The sequence below is a fragment of the Pseudorca crassidens genome, chromosome 1 (assembly GCF_039906515.1).
Source record: "Pseudorca crassidens isolate mPseCra1 chromosome 1, mPseCra1.hap1, whole genome shotgun sequence".
NCBI lineage: Eukaryota > Metazoa > Chordata > Mammalia > Artiodactyla > Delphinidae > Pseudorca > Pseudorca crassidens.
The window spans coordinates 31,607,106-31,626,130 of record NC_090296.1 but is presented as its reverse complement, the minus strand read 5'-3'; the positions used below and the strand labels follow the sequence as shown (position 1 = coordinate 31,626,130).

The 19,025-nt window shown below is 44.2% G+C and overlaps 1 protein-coding gene across 23 annotated transcripts in view; it reads left to right on the top strand.

Moving 5' to 3' along the window:
- SIPA1L1 (signal induced proliferation associated 1 like 1) overlaps positions 1–19,025 on the top strand; it is a 500,369-nt gene that overhangs the window by 20,254 nt on the left and 461,090 nt on the right. For 21 of the 23 annotated variants that reach the window (XM_067731629.1, XM_067731561.1, XM_067731637.1 and 18 more), the window contains one exon: positions 6,125–6,195. The exons of the other annotated variants lie outside the window; for them this stretch is intronic. The gene's annotated coding sequence lies outside the window, so the exon portion shown is untranslated. The remainder of the gene's footprint in view (positions 1–6,124; positions 6,196–19,025) is intronic. 23 annotated transcript variants of the gene reach the window in all.

The following is a 19,025-nucleotide window of genomic DNA, read 5'->3' as shown; positions in this document are numbered from 1 at the left end:
ATCCACATTTGCCCCGGCCATCACCGTCCCACTGTTTCTATGAGTTTGGCTTTTTAAGATCCTACATATAAGTGAGATCATCCAGTATTTGTCTTTCTCTGTCTGACTTATTTCACTTAGCATAATGCCCTCAAGGTCCACCCATGTTTTTGCAAATGGCAGGATTTCCTTCTTGTTTTTATGGCAGAAGAATATATATATATCATATTTTCTTTATGCATTCATCCCTCAAACAAACTTAGGTTATTTCCAACTCTTAGCTCTTGTGAGTAATGCTGCAGTGACTATGGGAGTGTGGATATCTCTTGGAGATAGTAATTTCATTTCACTTAAATATATACCCAGAAGTGGAATTGGTGGATTATAGGATAGTTCTAGTTTTAATGTTTTGAGGAAACTTCATACTCTTTTCCACTGTTGCTGTGCCATTGTTTTTCATTTTGTTCATGGCATTTTTTTGATCGCACAGTTCGCCATTTTCATGTAATCAAATCTCAGTTATTTTTATTTAATATTTCTGGATTTGAAGTCTTGCTTTAAGAAGGCTTTTCCTAACTCAGGATTTCTTTTTGAAATTATCCTATATATACAGATATTTTTAAGTTGTTAGTTTTGTTTTTTGTTTAGCTCTTTAATCATAAGGAATTAATTATTGGATAAGATGTGAGGTGGGGTAGAGAAGGCTAGGCTACCTTTTCTCTGCCCTGAAGCAGGTAGCGTATCAACCCAATACCATTTATTGGGTATTTCCTTCTTTCTCCAACTGGTTTGAAATGTACCATGAATTAAATTCTCAGCATTAAAAAAAAAGTATTCTGTATCTTAAGACATCAGATTTTATGGTGGAGCTGGTATACAGGTGTGCAAATCTCAGGGAGCATGAGGTTAATTACAGCATCCATGGATCAACACAGGCATTCCCTGCACATTGTAATTATTCTCACAAACGTAAAAACTTTCTTATGTGTGACGAGCGATCCTGATAGCCAGACAACTGCTAATGAGGCACGTCAAGGTGTTACTGACTTGGGTCCTTGGACTCTTTTTTTTTTTGCGGTACGCGGGCCTCTCACTGTTGTGGCCTCTCCCGTTGCAGAGCACAGGCTCCGGACGTGCAGGCTCAGCGGCCATGGCTCACGGGCCCAGCCGCTCCATGGCATGTGGGATCTTCTCAGACCCGGGCACGAACCCGTGTCCCCTGCATCGGCAGGCGGACTCTCAACCACTGCGCCACCAGGGAACACCGGGTCCTGGGACTCTTTAATCAATAGAAATTGATAACAGGCCAGACTAGGAATTCAGGCAAGGCTTTATTGGGAGTGAAAACAAGTAACAGGTTCCCTTGCTTGCTCTCCGAGGACGGCGGGCTGGTTCCTTAAATGGGGTGAGGGTAGGGGTGGATCTGTGGGTCAAGCTGGAGGGGTGGCTTAAGTGATCTGCCCACCCCCTTGGTGCTGCTGTGTGCAGGGATCATGGGCAGTGCCCTGCTTTTGCTCCCCACACCTAAGAAATGGCATTTGGTTTGTGGCTTTTTTGTATCTTATTGCTCATCATTTGTCCCAACTGCGCATGCATGCAGTTCTTTTTAGTCCCTTATAGTTTCTTTGTATTCTGTTGCTGCAGGAGACATTAGTCCAGGTGTAAGCACTCCAGTAAAGGGTCCCAGGTGCCAGGTCCCAGCCTATCTCAAAGGGATCTAAGAAAGTGAAAGGCCATTACAAATAACTAGAGTCCTGTAGTAATAGAATTATTAAAGTTTTTAAAGGGTTGTTTTAATTTCTCAGTTATCCTTTAGTATGTTTTATGCAGGGCCTGTTTGGGTCTGACGGTGTTCAAGAATTCAAGGATTCAGTAGTTCTGGGCTGAGTCCCTGGACACATTCAGGTTCTACTGTGCCGTGAGCTTTCCTGGTTCTGGAGATTCTCCTGCAACTGGTACCACCTTGGGGGCGGGAGCGGGTGAGACTTTTCCAAGCGTTTCCATCCCACACGTTGTGTGAGAGAGAAGGCTGCCTTCTGTGAGTCCATTTCTCACCACCAGTGGCTTATCGTCCCATGGCAATCTGAGTGGCCCTTCTCCACACCTCAGAAATGCCTCATGCTGGTCTAATCAGAGGAGTTTAAAGGTGCTGGTGGGGGGAGTACAGGAGTGCAGGTAGTATTCAGAGGATGGTTGACATCATACGGCAGATGCTTTGAGCCTACTGTGTCCCAGGGGGTGGACTTAGATAATTAGCAGATGAGTTGACAATTGCCTAAAGAAAGAGAACAGAGTGCGGTAGGAAAGGGGAGTGAGTCAGAGGTCCGTCTCCTCTCTATCTCTCCTCTCCCCCCACCACGTGCCCCACTGGCTCCTTCCTGTCCCAAGACAAACAGTTTCATCTACACCCTGATGGAAGATTAGATGGTAACTTAAAACAAGAGGGGCTTCCTGGGCTGAGGAGACAACACTGAAAGCTTCGTGATGAATTTGGAGAATGCCACAGCAGGTAAAGGAGTTGCTGGCTGCCAATCTGGGCCAGGGATCTCCTGGCCCTGGGCTGCCCCCCAGCCAGCCAGAAGGTGTCTTCTCATGTCTTTAGAGGGTTTCACCCCTGGAGCCCAAGCCCACTGTGCCCCAGCCAGGGTTTCTCAAACTCTTGCTACTCAGCCACCCCTTGAGGCTGGAAGCCTCAACACAGAACTCAGGAGAGGATGAGACATAGCCAGTCCCACTCCAGGCAAATGCGATTTCTCTGCCGTCTCCACCTTTACCTCTAACACTGAAGCAAGTTTGTGTTCTACGTCATGTATCTATGCTCGTTTTGATATAAAAGTTGTGTTTGCAATTTCATGCCTAACTTCCCCTCTCCCCTTTCCATCAAGTCCCAGTATAAAATCCAGTGCTTCTCTGTATTTCATGGGGTTCATTACAGTTGTAATTATGTTTGCCCATCATGTATTTGCTGTCTTTCCCACTAGAGTGTAAGCTCCAGGAGGGTGGTGGCCATGCCTGTCTGGCTTAGTGCATTCTCAGTGGCTGGCCAGTGCCTGTCTGTGGCCTTTAGCCTTGGTAGTTAGAGCCTTCTTACAATTAGGCACCTGTAGGTCAAGTGTCTGTTCTTCCTTTCACCAGAAGAAAGGCCTGATAACTCACAAAAGGGTCATTGTTCTTAAAGGGTCCAGGTGAGAGGAGCCAGCCGTCATTGCTGGGCCCCAGCCCTATCACAATTCCTGGCCCCTCCCAATGAAAGTGAGACAGTGACATCATCTCAGAATATATACAAAGAACAGCCTTTCTGTAAATCTCTCTATGGAGAATTACTTTAAGCTCATTCCTACTGTATTAGGTGCATAATATCATAACCCAGAGTTTCCCAGATTTAGTTCAAGGGCATAGATGATTTGGTTAGGTATAAGATTTTTAGAAATTTTCTTGTCCAAGAAGAATTTGAAGCATGTCTTGCTGATGGTAGGAAATCAACTCAGTTTGGGAGAGGAGCTGATTTTTCAAATAAGTGATTATAGATCATACCAACCTCCCTCACCTATGGGTCTAGTTCTCCCATCTCTTACATGGATTTTCTGTAACAACCCTTATCATTATCATTCTTGATATCCACAGAGCACTGTTCAAAAGATTTATTGGTTAAAAAATGCAAATTCCATAAAACAGCAAAGTGCTGGCTCCAAGTTTCACGTAAAGGTGTGCTTAAACAAATGAGTCCACATTTGAAGACAATGCTAAAGAAAAGTAGTAAGAAATCTGAATTGTGGGATAGTTATTTCTACCATAATTCCATACATTTATTGAATATACATTGTGTCAGATATTAACTGAGTTCTTTGCATGAATTGGCTTGTTTAATTCTCACAGAAACCATTTGATATAGGGAGAATTTTATTCCCATTTCATAGATGAGGAAACTGTTACTTGGGAGGGAGTACGTAACTTTCCCAAGATCAGGCCTAGGGGGGAACTGGGCCAGAGCTCTGGTGCTGCTTTATACCGTTCTGTGGCCCATTCTCTCACCACTGGACGTGAATAAGTGTTACCGAATCAGGTCTGGCTGCTCGCCGCTCGAAAATCAATACCCGAGAAAGAGATGTTGGTAGAAAGGAAAGTTGCTTTTAATCAGAATGCTCGCAATCTGGGGAGATGGTGGACTCAGTGTCCTAGAAAAGCATCTCCGAAGATTCTGCTCGGCCACGAAAGTTTTTAAAGGGAAAAAGGGAAGTAATCTCCGTTCATCCGTTGAGATAGGTGATCAGAGTCGTTGCCATCCCCCACTGCCTGCAGGCTTGTCGACTTCTTGTGATTTTTCTTTCTGTGCTATCTTGTTCACACAGTTTGTTCCGCAGGATTACTGAAGGGGAAACTAGGGAAGAGATCTGGTCATCTGACAATTACTTATTCTTCATTTCTATTTCTTTGATCTACAGAAAGAACCAACAAATTAGGCAAGGTATTGGGTGATCAAAAGATTTGAAAGGGGTGCTAGGGCCGGAGATGAGTGGAGCATGGGGGTGCCTGGTTTAAGGTTAGTGACAAGACAAAAGGATGCCTCCTGCAGAGAGCTCTTTCCTGTCAAAAGCTGCTCACACAAGCAGTAGACGTCTGTGAAAAAGAAAAAGAAAGAAACTTTCACCACTTTAAGTGCTGGTTAGCTGTGTTGCTCAGTCCAGGGCCTTACAGGTTTGTTTCAGTGAACAAATTCATAATGATCCTTTGTAATGGCTCATTGGTTCATTCATTTTTTTAGGTGATGGAGAATCTGTTAAACGTTGCCTCTTCCCCCAAACCTCATTACAGTCTCACAAAAACAATGTTCATAAGTGAGTTTGGCCCATTTCTAAATTGCTTCAAGATCCAAATTTCCGTTTGACCCGCCATCAAGCAGGAAGTCTTGACTAGTGGTGCACTTTTGAACAATATGTTGACATTTAAAGTCCCTGTTTGAGTTCCTGCTCCAGGCATTATCTCATTGCATGCACTATCTCATTTTATTCTTACAGTCACCCTCTTGGTCCCATTTTTCAGACAAGGAAACTGAGGCTCAGAGTGGATGAGCCCCAGGTCACACAGCTAGTGGACTAAGGATCTAGGTTGATCGCAGGGCTGACATCACAGTCTGAGCTTTTAACCCCTATTCTTTAGTACCTTTTCAGTGAGTGCCAGGGAGTCTGGAGATAGAGGCTGTAGTAGTTCAGGAAGATTCCACGGAGGAAGTGGAAGATGAGTTGGATTTTGAGGATTGCATTGGAAATATGAGAATTGCATTGGGGAGGGAGTAAGGCAGAAAAACAAACAGAGCAGGCTCCCTTGCTTCTGTAGAGAAGGTGAGTTAGACCATTTTGTGGTTGACATTGCCAGTTAATTTTCAATTCAACACCTGCCTTGCCATTTGAACTTAATCTTATTATAGCAGATCTCTTTGCATGCCTTTTGTTTGTGCAGGTTTTACACACTGGGGGTTTTTAAGTCAATCAATGAGCATCTGTGCTGAAAGGAATTATTTTTGTGTGCATAAAAATAATTGGTCCAATTCCTCTGTGAACCAACAAGTAAAACCTATCTAATTCCTGTCTTAGAGGTAAAGAGTGATGCAGTATAGGAAGAAAAGCCTTTACCTACCTACCTCTCTTCTGTTTCTAGTCCATTCCATGATTTCCAGGAAAATGAATTTGTACTGTTTGGAGGAAAGGCTGAGGTCAGCATAACTAGCCTGAATTTAGCATACAGACAGTGTCCTTGACAGTCACGCTCAATGTGCATAAATGTGCAAGGTATTCCAATAGCAGAGAGAGAACCAGCCGAGAAAGAGATTTGAGCTTTAATTTCCCACACATGACATCCAGATATACCACTGTCCTTTCCTTAAATTCTGTTTTGTACCATCCCACCATGAGAGTGTCTCATATAAAATATTCTTTCTCAAATATCCGGACTTCATTTCCAAGTCACTTAATTTTCCCCAGGTTGTTGACTCTGTGTCCTTGTCTTTAAATCATCTACTTCTTTCACCATTTCCATCTTTCTTATCTTTTTTGCAGAAAGTAATTTTTCCAAAGACATATTTCAAGGCATAGAAGGGGGAAATTACTTCACTTTTATTTAGCATCTCCCGAAACTTTCTTTGTTTCAGGGAAAGCTGGAATCAAGTGACTTTCTCCTTTGTCTATCTGAGCAACGCAGTTTCTCCATCTCTGTATAAAGGTAAGCACCACTGGTGGCAGCCATCTAGCCATTGCTGGGTGGGACCAAACCTACTCTCAGCTCCAGAAGATAGCCCTGATTGGTCTCCGCTACTGGAAGTCCAATTGTCATGGTCACAAGGTTTGGTTCAGGGATGAGCCAGTCAGTGCAAAGCTTTGAGCTGCTGTTGGTTGATTGTGAGAGACAAACTCTCCTGTCACGTGAGAACAAGAGAGCGTGAAATTCTTCTACAATCATCAGGAAGTTAGCCCTAGGAGGCAACGAACATTGGGTATAAAAAAGAAGAGAGGTAGGGCTTCCCTGGTGGCGCAGTGTTTGAGAGTCCACGTGCCGATGCAGGGGACACGGTTTGTGCCCCGGTCCGGGAAGATCCCACGTGCCGCGGAGCGGCTGGGCCCGTGAGCCATGGCCACTGAGCCTGCGCGTCTGGAGCCTGTGCTCCGCAACGGCAGAGGCCACAGCAGTGAGAGGCCCGCGTACCGCAAAAAAAAAAAAAAAGAAGAGAGGTAGAAAGAAACTGAGTCTTCACATCATTGTAGCCGTCAGTACAGTCCATTTACCTCTGTGCTCCCAGTTAGCCGATAAATCCCTTCTTGTTTGTGAATTCCAATTAGGTTTTCTGTTACTTGCAGCCAAAACCCTTTTATCTGATACACCCGACTACTGGGCAGTGGAACTAAAACACAATATTACACCTCAAAATGCAGTTTATCCAGTCTAGCCATCTAACAATAGAGTACTGGATAATTAAATTGCATTCGATGATGATATATTAGCCAGGACAGACTAGGCTGTTATGAATAGAAATGACAGTCACATAACAATGGGAAACAAGTGTTCCTCGTCAGCAGCTGGCTTTCTTCTGCATGGTTTCATTGGTTTTTCAGGAACCTAGGTTCCTTCCATCTTTTGGCTCCCCCGTCGCTTAGGGCCTTGTCATCACCCTTATCAAGCTGGAGGAAGGGAAAGGAGGATGAGGTGGGCACCACTGCTTTTTAAAAGCCTTGGCCTAGGGCTTCCCCGGTGGCACAGTGGTTGAGAGTCCACCTGCCGATGCAGGGGACACGGGTTCGTGCCCTGGTCTGGGAGGATCCCACATGCTGCAGAGCGGCTGGGCCCGTGGGCCATGGCCACTGAGCCTGCGCGTCCGGAGCCTGTGCTCCGCAACGGGAGAGACCACAGCAGTGAGAGGCCCGTGTACCACAGACACACAAAAAAAAGCCTTGGCCTAGAAATGGGACAAACTCTTTACACCCTCCCTTGGCGTAAACTAGTCACATGGGCACATCTAACTGCAAAGGAACCCAGGAAGAAGAAGTGGATTTTTGGTAACTAGTTCCTAGTCTTGGCCTGGATAGAATACTTCAGGAGACTCTTAAATACATGGGAAAATGCCAACAGAGCATTGTGCATAGTATGAGCCCAGGTTTTCTAAGGTCCCAATCTCTAAGGTTCTAAGGTCCCACATAGCGTAAGCTATGTCTCTTTCTGTTCCAGCCCTGTGGCAAGGCTCTGCGTTTGTTCTTTTCCAGCCATGTTGGTACATTCATGATGTTCTCTATAGCAAACCCACCCCACCATCCCCTGATGAGCAATATGGATGTCACTGAAGTTCTTGGAGGAAGACAGAAATGTAATCAGATTCCTCCATGGATATCTGTTCTTTGCTCCAAAATTCTCTTCCCTTGTAGCACACTCACCTCACTTGTTCCTCTTCTCTGCCACATGCTTCCCTTTCGCCATCTCCAGCCCCTAAAAGCGTCCTCATTGAGCAGTTGGCTCTTGCCCTTTGTTATATGTCCACTCAGCAAAGCAAAAACCTGATATTAAGCCTAAAACCAAATAAGATATTTTTACCTCCAGCATACCCCTCAGGGAACTTAGCAGATCATTCCCTGAACAAAAAAGGTCTCTTCTTGGGGCAGGGCTAGGTGGGGAGTTGCTAAATAAGGAAATGAATTTTTGCCATAAAAATTCATTTACATAGAAAGAAAGACTGGAAGGATGTTAACAGTGTTTATCTCTAGGTAACTGGATTGCAAGTGGTTTTTTCCTCTTGCGTGTTCCTGTACTTTAATTTCTGTTTCCCGATCTTTCAAATTTTCTAAAGTACATGATGTAGTTCTTTAATCTGAAAGAAAAAAAGTAAAGGAAATTGTCTTTTGCTCAATTTTACTTATCAGTAGGGAAATGCCAATCAAAACCACAATGAGATACCACTTCATACCCATTAGGAGGGCAATTATGGAAAAAAAAAAGACAACAGAAAATAACAAGTGTTGGCAAGGATGCAGAGAAATTAGAACCCTTGTGCATGTTGGTGGCAATGTAAAATGGTGCTGCCACTCTGGAAAACAGTATGGTGGTTTCTCAAAAAATTAAATATAGGAATATCATATGATCCAGCAATTCCACTTCTGGGTTTATACCCCAAAGAACTGAAAGCAGGGGCTTGAAGAGATAATTGTACAGCCATGTTCATAGCAGCATTATTCACAATATCCAAGAGATGAAAGCAACCCACGTGTCCATCAACGAATGAATAAATGAAATGTGGCATATACGTATGATGAAATATTATTCAGCTTTAAAAGGAAGGAAATTCTGACACATGCACACGGATGAACCTTGAGGAATTATGCCAAGAGAAATAAGGAGTCACAAAAAGACAAATATTGTATAATTCCACTTATATGAGTACGTATAGTGGTCAAATTCACAGAGACAGAAAGTAATATGGTGGTTGCCAGGGCTAGGGGAAGCAGGGATGGGGTGTTAGTGTTTAATGGGTAGAGAGTTTTAGATGGGAAAGGTGAAAATGTTCTAGAGATCGATAGTGGTGATGGTTGCCCAACAATGTAAATGTACTTAATGCCAATGAACTGTACACTTAAAAATGGTTAACATGGTAAATTTTATGTTATGTGTATTTTTCATAATTTTTTTAAAAAAAGAATTTATCTTTCCATAGACAATTTTACAAGAATTTTTGACTTGGATAGCTTGTGATCTCTTTTGAAAACCAGATATTTCCCTAGTTTGGGCTTTCCACCTACACAGTATGCCTTTTTATATGAATTTGTAAAAAAGAAGAAATACTCGTTTTACCAGTATTACATAAGGCTCAGGGGTTTAATAAGATATGGCTTCTCTTCTCCAAGGATTTGCCATCTAATAAGTGGGAAAGACAGGTAAACAATTAACTACAATCCGCAGGGAAATGCAATAGTGGCCAAGTGTAGAGATACAAGCAGTGAATTCTGCCTGGGTAGTTAAAGAGGCTTTTCAGAGAAAGAGGTGTTTAAACTGGACTTGGAAAAACCCTTGCGAATTTACTAATGAAAAAGATGGGATGAACATGGAGGGCACACTGGAAAGTGACATAGAGACGGGGGACAGCACTGGGACAGGAGGAAATCAGTGACCCCAGGCTTAGGGCATCACGGGACCCTGAACACACCTGGCTGAATGCCAGCAGGGGGGCAAGCTCAGGCCTGGACGTGGCAGCGTTGTCTTTCCTGGGGAGATGACTCAGGATGTGCGCTGAACTCAGAAAGCAAAGTCCAAGCCAGCCATGTGTCAGGACCAGAGCTGAGACCTTGGCTGGCTCGGTGGTGTGATTCTGGAGGGACATGGAGCATGCTGGAGCTTCCTGTGTAAACAGGGGAATGGCTCCCTGCATGTTGGTGCCTGATTGCGTGCAGCTGTTGGTTTTGCAGTCTGACAAGGAATGGAGTAGAAGTGCTTTTCATTAACTGCAAAAGCTTATGTAACGTTTCTTGTCGGCATCTTGGACTTGGCCGTTCTGCAACGCGTCTCCCCCCAGTACCCACACACATGGACTTGCGTGGGGCAGTGGAGTGCAAATGGCGCACAGCTGTACAACCAGTGCCTTGGCCCCGGCAGGGGGAGAACAGAGCGTGCTGGTGTGCTGGAAATCCGTGGGTGCTGTGTCAGTCATTCTGAGTCGTGGGATTGGTGGGGGGGAATCAGCTTGCGAGGAGGAGACAGAGGGCGTGTAGAATTACACATCTTGGACCTGGAAGGTCATCAAGATCAACTCATTCACCGGTTTATTGTCAATCGGTGTGGGTCACTCTTGTCACTGCAGCTGTCTCTGCTGTTTGAATCTTCTGCCATGTGCTGGTCCCTGCCTTCTGTTGGGCACTTCTATTTCCGGCAACCACAAAGATGGCCTTTACGGCTCCTCTCTGCATCCCCAGGCTTCCCTAAGAGGAACTTTAACCCTGCTCCCAAGGCCACAGAAGTGTCCAGGATCCATGAGCGTCCACAGCCAAGTCTCGTCTGGCCATGGCAGGAGCACAAAGTATAGGGGACGGGCCATGTGGAGAATCCTACAAATGTACCCCATCTCATTTTCCAAATTCCCAGGATTCTATCACCTACTTGGGGTCAGACCTTGACTCTCTTACCCAAACAGCACCTAAACCTCTACCCTCTTCCCTTCTTGGAAGCCTCCTTAATTCCCCAGGTGGGCCTGACTCACGAAGAGCTGGAAATTCCCTGCCTGGGGTCAGGATACCCAGGTCTGGGAACACAAAGCCCTGGCTGCCTTTCCTGGAAGGGAAAGGGGGAAATTATCTTTCCATCGTGTTCGCTGATAGGTCAGAATAGCACAAAAGATAAGCTATGATTAATTTCTCAGTATCTCACCTTGTTACACATGGATGGTCTCATTCACCTGAACACCTGGAGACAGGTGAGCTGGGCTCACTCATCTGATACCATAATGTCAAGTGGAGCCGTTGGCCCTACCACCTGGTAGTCTGTTCATGGGTCTTTCTTGACTCCCCAAGATGTAACTCCTGGACACTTCCGGGTGGGCCTCTGATTGCTCCTTCATTTCCTTTAATTTACACTCACAGCTGCTCCTAGGTGACACCTCCCATCTCATCCCAGCTCTGCCTCCTGTTCACTCCTAGACATTCTCCTGCATCCTTAGGCACAAAGCCCCAGGGAACCTGATCTGATTTTAGGACAGAGCCCCACTGATATAGCAGGACCTAACCCTAGCAAAGCAGTGACTGAGGGTTGGGAATCTAAGGTATGAACCCTCCTTACTTTCATACAATTCTAAAACTACTTTTGAATTAGGAATCCTGGCACTGCTGACCCAGAGGAGTACTGCCATTTGTGACGAGCCAGCTGTCCGCAGGCCCAGGTCAAGAAGCCCTGGGATCGAATGGCCTGAACTCCGCTAAATGGACAAGGCCCTTCTTTTCCGGAATTTGAAACGATTAAGTGGCTCAATGAAGGCACTTTGTTCACTGAAGGAAGGGCCTTGTTGGTTGGCTTTCTCTAGAGTGTTCTTTAAGGACGTTTCCCACCTTCCAGATTCTATATATTTGATTTTCCATCTTGTCTGGGTTCCTCGGAAAGCTGGAGCCTTCCCTCTGATGTCCAAATGCAGGGCATCGACAAGCTCTTTACGCTGGAAGATGTGCTAACATCGGGGCCACTCCTTAGGCATCCTTTTCCAGCCCCTCCCAACAATCTCTGAGCCTGAGCTCCACTTCACGTCTGGTGTCTGGGATGTATGTCCGCATGTTTAAAGCGTCTTCTGCATGTCAGCTCCTGCCCTCCTTTCCCAGCTCTGCAAACTACGTCCTTTTACTTCCTCCTGGCTGTAGCCCCCAAAGCTGGAGGGCATGTCACCGTGGCCTGCTGCAGCAGCCTATGTGTACGAGCAGATATAGCATCCAACGATCTGATTTATGTTTTCCAGATTTACCGCATCGCTCGCATACCCAGGCCGGCTGATATTTTAGGAACGTGAATCAGAGTGTCTGGCATGGCTCCCTCTGCAGCCGAGCACCGGCTGCAGGCATAATGAAGTTGGGAGGGGGGAAGAACTCTACTTATCGGGGAGGAAATGTGTGTCAGTAACAAGTCTGCCTGGCAACAGCACTAGGAGAGATCCCAGGCCCCAAGATCAGAGCCAGCATCTCCACACTGGTGGAGAAGCGTCACGCTGCACAATTTTCCTCCTTGGAAAATTGACTACCCTCTTTTAAAAAAAAAAAAAGGCAAATAAGTGTTTTGTACGTGCATTCTCCAAAAGATATCCCCCTAACTTGCCATCAAACAGGGAGACTGCAATAAACTGAAATGTCACCGGGCTGGGTCTGTCCACGGAGATGTTATACGTGAATAATAAGAGACGAGTTTCTGCAATGCAGTAAGAGGCAGGAAGATGAAGCCGAAAGAAACAGAGCTAACTGACTCTCTGCAACTCAGTGTAGGACTCTGCTTAGGGAGTAGGGCTCAAGACTAGGGAGACAGGGAAATATTCCTCTATTTTTTCCTAAGCTTCTTGGCATGTGCTGCTAAATATAGAGTTTCCTATTTCTCAAGGAGTCTATTCAGAATGCGGGAGAAAGTGGAACAAGGACTGATCTAGACATCTGCACATGTGGGGCTACGACAAGAGCAGTGGTTATTTTTCACCTCTGGATGCCAATGCCTAGAGCAACAATAGACACCAGGTAGCAGCCTCATACAGGTGTGTTGAGCCAAACCTGGACCTGGCTCTCTTTGTACTTTGAGTGCCCCTGAGTGTATCTCTTTACCCTTCCAGGCATCCTTTTTACCATCTGGAGAATGAACCGATGATCTCTTAGGGATTGTCCCAGGTCCCACATTCTAGGGTCTCATGGTCAAAAGTGGTCTTACGGGCTTCTCTGGTGGCGCAGTGGTTGAGAGTCCGCCTGCCGATGCAGGGGACGTGGGTTCGTGCCCTGGTCCAGGAAGATCCCGCATGCCGCGGAGCGGCTGGGCCTGTGGACCGTGGCCGCTGGGCCTGCATGTCCGGAGCCTGTGCTTTGCGACAGGAGAGGCCACAGAAGTGAGACCCGCGTACCGCCAAAAAAAAAAAAAAAAAAAGTGGTCTTACAATTTTTAAAAAGCAGGGAATTAAAAATGTTCCCATAAGTGTTTATATCTCAAATGCCTGATCTTCAGGTTCTGCTTTATTATCACAGTGTGTGCACACAACTCTTCAGACTTGAATGTTCCCATGAATACATCATTCAGTGGTATCTGGGATACATTTACATTTTTAGCATCAGTGTAATTCTATTTGGTTTTATGCCACGGGAAGTTCAATCCTGATTCAATTACGGGGTTTCACAAAATGAGTTTTTAAAAAGGGAAGACAATGCATTGCACATGTTATAACATTGTACTTTGCATTGTTATCCAATCAGGCATGTTGGGGGTGGCTCGTGCTTTGGTCCAAGAATTTAGCAATCTGTAAAGTTGAATATTTTACTATCTTATTTGGAAACATGGAATTTAAGAGCTGGAACGGACCTTCGAGGTGGGCAGGCATCACCTACTAAAATAAGGGCAGGGAACTTTGTGTACACTTTTGCATACCTCTCACCTCCTAATGTAGCTTTCATATTGTTGGCTTGAAAAACTGAACAGAAAAAGCCTTGATTGCTAAACCTGGGAACGAGGAGGGCTTTGGGAGCATCAAACAGACCAGCATGCAATCTGAGAGCGCTTCCCTTTCTATCAAAAACAGCCATAGTAAGATTGCAATTCCTGTCTGTCAGAGAAGGGGCAGAGGTAACCGTGCAGAACTGCACAGAGGGAGAATTCTTCCCAGGTAACAGCTGCAGCTGACTTTTTCCATAAAGTACACACTGAAAAGAAGCAACCCTCCATGGAAATAGAGTTGAAGTCAACTCAGACTTAACAGGGGGAACATTGAGTCAGTTCAGCACGAATGAGGAGTTATAGCAGTTGGTTAAAACCTCTGGTCTGAGTAAGCAGACATGGTAACTGTAGAACCCAGAAGGGAAATTCAAACCAAAAAGGATGAGAAGCAAAAGTCCTGAGATCACCCAAGTGAGGTATGAGATGAGAGGGGAAATCACGGGGACATTTTCCTAAGTCCTACTGAGGCCATGTAGTTGCAGGGAGACTCCTAGTCTTAACCAGTGAGAAGTGTAAGCTGTAATGCAGAAGGCAGGACTCACGGTCAAGCCTGAAGACGAGGGGAAGTTGAATACTGGAGACTGAAAAAAGAAGTCAAAGGCAAGCTGGAAGAATTGAGGGAAGGGAAGGGTCAAAGCAGCAAACTCAGAGCAAAGACAGTGAGTCTTGGTGGCACAGTGGTTGAGAGTCCGCCTGCTGATGCAGGGGACACAGGTTCGTGCCCCGGTCCGGGAAGATCCCACATGCCGCGGAGCGGCTGGGCCCATGAGCTATGGCCGCTGAGCCTGCGCGTCCGGAGCCTGTGCTCCGCAACGGGAGAGGCCACAACAGTGAGAGGCCCACGTAAGGCAAAAAACAAACAAACAAAAAAAAAAGACAGTGAGTCTTAAATTTCTGGAGTTCTTTTATATGATGCTTGATCCATGGCTAGGGTGACCATTTAGAGGAACTACATAGAGGTTTGGACAAATAAGAGGACCCAAACTGGATCATGACAAAATTACTTCCTTTAGACAATGTCCTTAAATATTAGAAGTTAATACCAGAACCACAATCTATATGTATCTATCTTCATTTTATTTTGGCTAGAAGCAATGTTACCCCCAAACTGGGTTCATTTTTTGGTGGGTGTCAAGCCAAGAGATAAAACGGAGCAAAAGCTCAGGAGAAGACAGTATTTATTACTTGCAGCAAGTAAGGAAAACACTGGGGAAATTTTAAGCTAAGGGTACATGCATATTCTTGAAGGGGCTTGAGCAGAGGAGAATTCAGCATTGAATTGGGGCAGAGGTTGACAGAGTCCAAGCTTTAGCTGATTGAAGTCATAAGGGTCAGAAAAGGTCAATGTCATCATTCCTTAGGTCCTGACCAGACTGGGGTCGTATTAAACAGTTACCATCCTCCACCTAGGTAGGGACCTTAGTTCCTGCAGAACTCAAAGATGTGTATCAGATGGTGATGTATATCCCGTGAGGAGGAACTAGGATTCTGTTTCATTGCTGAACTATTGTTTCTTGACTGCTTTTCATTCCTTTGTTCCCTAAAGGTCATTAATTACTGAGACCTCCTCAAGGACAAGCATTGTGGCTAGGCTCAGATCACAAAACGGCTTCTCTTATGTCAAGAAAGCCATGACTGGTTCTCTTTCTCTGGGCACCCCCAACCCCCATCTACTAACAGTAACAGAAAACCCGGCAGAAAGGAGTTTGAACCATAAGGAACATTTATTGATTGATTGATTGATTGATTGATGTTGGGGGTAGGAGTTTTTATTAATTAATTAATTTATTTTTGCTGTGTTGGGTCTTCGTTTCTGTGCGAGGGCTTTCTCTAGTTGTGGCAAGCAGGGGTCACTCTTCATCGCGGTGTGCGGGCCTCTCACTGTTGCGGCCTCTCTTGTTGCGGAGCACAGGCTCCAGACGCGCAGGCTCAGTAGTTGTGGCTCACGGGCCTAGTTGCTCCGTGGCATGTGGGATCCTCCCAGGCCAGGGCTCGAACCCATGTCCCTTGCATTAGCAGGCAGATTCTCAACCACTGTACCACCAGGGAAGCCCAAGGAACATTTATTGTCTCATAAAACAGGAAGTTAGGTGAGATAGGGCAATTCCAGGGTTCTTCCAATCAGGGTCCCCACGCCTCCTGCAAGAAGCCAATTCTTTCCACCTTTCGCCTCCCCCATCCTCAAAGTGGTGTCCTCTTAGGATGGCTCTCCTCATGGCTTCTGCAGTTTTAGGTATCCATGTAGATAACAATGTTCAAGACAGGAAAAAAAGAAAGTCCCTCCCTTGTGTAACTTCTTAACAGCAAAGAATCACTTCCCAGAAGTGCTTCTCATAATTTTTCCTCACATCTTTTCAATCATAATTGCATTACACTCCCATGCAATTGCCGAAAGCAATCTTTTGGCAAGGGAAGCTAGATAAACAGACCAGCTGAGACTGATAAAAGTTCATTCTGTGGGGCCTTCCCCTGTTGCTACTTTGGTCAGATTCTTTTTTTTTTTTTTTTTTTGCGGTACGCGGGCCTCTCACTGTTGTGGCCTCTCCCGTCACGGAGCACAGGCTCCGGACACACAGGCTCAGAGGCCATGGCTCACGGGCCCAGCCGCTCCGCAGCATGTGGGATCCTCCCGGACCGGGGCATGAACCCGTGTCCTCTGCATCAGCAGGCGGACTCTCAACCACTGCGCCACCAGGGAAGCCCCCTGTTGCCACTTTGAATGGGATTGTTTTCTTCTCTTTCAGATATTTCACTGTTAATGTATAGAAATGCAACAGATTTTTGTATGTTGATTTTGTATCCTGTAGCTTTATTGAATTCATTTATTCTAAGAGTTTTTTGGTGGAGTCTTTGGGCTTTTCTATATACAAGATCACGTCATCTGCAGATAGAGATAACTTTATGCTATTCTTTCCAGTTTGGATGCCTTTTATTTCTTTTTCTTGTCTGATTGCTTTTGGCTAGGACTTCCAGTACTATGTTGAAAAACAATGGTGAGAGTGGTTACCCTTGTCTTGTTCCTGATTTTAGAGGAAAAGCTTTCAGCTTTTCACAGTTGAGTATGATGTTAGCTGTGGATTTTTTCATATATGACCTTTATGTTGAGGGATGTTGTTTCTATACCTCATTTGTTGAGAGCTTTTATCATGAAAGGGTGTTGAATTTTGTCAAGTGCTTTTTCTGCATCTATCGAGAGGATCATATGATTTTTATTCTATTAAAGTAGTGTATAATGTTTATTGATTTGTGTATATTGAACCATCCTTGCATCCCATGGATAAATCCCACTTGATCATGATACAGGATCCTTTTAATGTGCTGTTGAATTCAGTTTACTAAAATTTTGTTGAGAATTTTTGCGTCTATATTTATCGAGGATATTGGCCTGTAGTTTTCTTTTCTTATAGTGTCCTTATCTGGTTTTGGTATCAGGGTAATGCTGGCCTCATAAAACGAATTTAGCTGTGTTCCCTCCTCTTCAGTTTTTTGGAAGAATTTGAGAAGATTGACATTAATCCTTCTGTAAATGTTTGGTAGAATTTACCAATGATCATCTGGTACTGGGCTTTTCTTTGTTGGGAGGTTTTGATTACTGATTCAGTATCATTAGTCATTACTGGTCTATTCAGATTTTCTGTCTCTTCATGATTCCATGTTGGTAGGTTGTGTGTTTCTAGGAGTTTATCCATTTCTTCTAGTTATCCAGTTCGTTGATGTATAATTGTTCATAGTGACCTCTATGATCCATTATATTTTTATGGTCTCAGTTGCAATGCTTCCTCTTTCATTTATAATTTTATTTGAAACCTCTCTCTCTCTCTCTCTCTCTCTCTCTCTCTCTGTTAGTCTAGCTAAAGGTTTGTCAACTTTGTTTAACTTTTCAAAAAATCAACTCAGTTTCATTGATATTTTTTTAATTGTCTTTGTACTTTCTATTTTATTTGTGTCTGCTCTAATCTTTATTATTTCCTTCCTTATGTTAATTTTGGACTTAGTTTGTTCTCCTGTTTCTAATTTCTTGAGATGTAAAGCTAGGTTGTATATTTAGATCTTTCTTTTTTTTAATGTAGGCATTTATTGCTAAATACTTCCCTCTTAGAACTTCTTTTGCTGAAACCCATAAGTTTTTGTATGTTGTGTTTTCATTTTTGGTTTTTTTTCTTCTTCCATAGTCTATGATTAAAAGATTATTTTAATGTTATCGACAGATAGAGAAGTGCTGAAATCACACATGAATTATCGCAAAGTGAGCACACCAGTGTAACCAGCACCAGGTCAAGAAATAGGACTACATCAGGACCCTCAGAAGCTCCTAGTGTGCCCTCCCAATCAGACCCCCTCCCTTCTCCCCAAGATCTCCATTCATCTCATTTCTAACACCACATGTTGTTTTTGAAGCTTACATAAATGGAACCCTATAGGATGTGTTCTTTTATGTCAAGCTTCTTCGCTCAAAATTATATCTGCCAGATTTAGTCGTGCTGGTGACTGTAGCAATAGTTTGTTCATGTTCATCGGCGTATAGAGTTCATTGCAATTATTTGCCCATTCGCTGTTGATGGGCGTTTAGGGTTTTCCAATTTGGGACTGTTACAAACAATGTTGTAATATTGCTGTGTCTTTTGATACATATGCACTCATATATCTAGGAGTGGAATTGCTTGGTAATAGGATATACACACATTCAATTTTAATGGATAATACCACACTTTTCCAAAGCACGTATTTACATTTCTACCAGAAGTGTTTGAGGGCTCCAACAGTTCTTCAACAACACTGGTATGATCTGTCTTTTTTATTTTAGCTTTTCTGGTAGAGTCTATAGTGGGACCCTCTTGTTTTCATTGCATTTCTCTCATGACAAGTGAGATTCAGCATTTTCCCATGTTTATTTGGATATCCCCTTTTGTGAAATGTCTGTTGATCAATCCTGCCTACTTTTCTACTGGATTGTCTCTTGTTTGCTTATAGGAGTTCCAGATATGAGCGCTTTGTCAGTTATATGTGCTGTAATAGCTTCTCCCATCCTGTGGCTTGTGTTTTCACTCCGTCATGATGTCTTCTGATGACCATGAGGATGAATGGCAATCCAGCTCAGGCTCCTTCCTGGTTTTAGTCTTATCTTCTGTTCTGTTTCTAGTCTTCCCACTTTTGCTGGAACAAACTTCATCATAAGACAGAGAACTCACCTCTTCCAATCCTGCAAGGTATAGTTTTACCTGGCTGTCAGCTATGAAAGGCAGAAAAGATCTTTTATCAGACATATTTTTCTTCTTTTTCTACTTGTAGAGGACGAACTTTGAGAGAAGCTTATCTCTTTCTCATAAAAACTCACTGAGAGCTTTAAGAAGCAGCAGACACATTCT